At 41.1% G+C, this 1130-nt stretch overlaps 1 protein-coding gene across 1 annotated transcript in view; it reads left to right on the top strand.

The window, feature by feature from the left end:
• LOC111651194 (apoptosis-stimulating of p53 protein 2-like) overlaps positions 1–1130 on the top strand; it is a 13686-nt gene that overhangs the window by 962 nt on the left and 11594 nt on the right. The gene's annotated exons all lie outside the window — the stretch shown is intronic.

Raw genomic sequence — 1130 nt, 5'->3', positions numbered from 1 at the left:
TTTGTTTGAGCTGAAGACGTCCTTTTTTTCACCTTTAAACTAGAGAATCAGCGTTTTCTAACAAACCCCTGATCATCCGTGTGAGTCTCTGACTTCCATCGATACACTAACATTAAAAGTTATGAAATATTTGGAGTAGTTTTACCGTTTGTCTGGGCTGCTGCTTTCTGTCTGTATGTCTATTGATCGATTCTCATCCTCCATCTTTGCCAGTGACGTCTAGAGTCTCGTCACACAGTTCGACATTCCTATTGGCTCCAGTGGGAGCTGTCACAGCCAATCAGAGTGTCTGATTTAGAGGCTTGGCTGTATACCCAGACTAAATGGGAGCAGTTCTGTTTTACTCTGAGCTCAGAGTGAGGAGAAGTTGTTCTGAGTTTATTGTAGAGACGGAAACAGACAGAAGGACGAGAGCAGTCAGATATTTAGAGCAGCGGAGGATTTGGAGCTGATTTTTCATAAATGCTGCTCCAGAGAATGAGAATAACTCATGAACAGATAAAGATAGAAACTTCAAATCACCTCTAGAGCAACTCAAACAGATATGTGCAACTTTCTGTGTTGAAGTTTTCTTTCTTTATTATAGTTTACAGCTTTTATCTATAAAATATGGGCTATTGTTTTATGGGCTGTTAACCTCTATTACTGTACAAGAGTCTTTATTGAGTCACATATATTATTAGCTGAGGTTGTGCTGATTCTGAATCTGTGCAGCACTTGGTGAAACTTTTTTAAAAATGACAACTTTATTAGAAAAAATACAAAGGTATGAAGAAGCAGAACAGTCCTAATGAGGGTCCGTCCATCCCTCCACATCTGTCGAGGGTCGTTACCACTCTTCTTCTTCTTTGGTTGTCGGCTGCAAAACTCTGTGACATTTTATTTAGCTGAGAAACAACAAACTAATCTTAATTAGAATCAAAGTGTTTGTCAGCAGCAGGAGATGTTAAAACAGCTCCGGTCTCAGTGTGACTGATGCAGCAGCCTGCAGCAGTAATCCAGTTGTTTATGTGGCAGCACATGGTGCAGATCAGCAGCAGGATCTGCTGCACAGTAACAGATGAGCGTCACTGTGTAACTACAGTAGATGACAAACTGTAATCGGCTTATGACTGGAGGGAGGGACCGTG

The sequence above is a fragment of the Seriola lalandi genome, unplaced genomic scaffold (genome assembly GCF_002814215.2).
Source record: "Seriola lalandi dorsalis isolate HSWRI2012SDOR001 ecotype SW California unplaced genomic scaffold, Sedor1 jcf7180002053512, whole genome shotgun sequence".
In the NCBI taxonomy this organism is placed as follows: Eukaryota; Metazoa; Chordata; class Actinopteri; order Carangiformes; family Carangidae; genus Seriola; species Seriola lalandi.
Note: the sequence above shows the minus strand (reverse complement) of the source record. Positions and strands in the feature narration are given on the sequence as shown.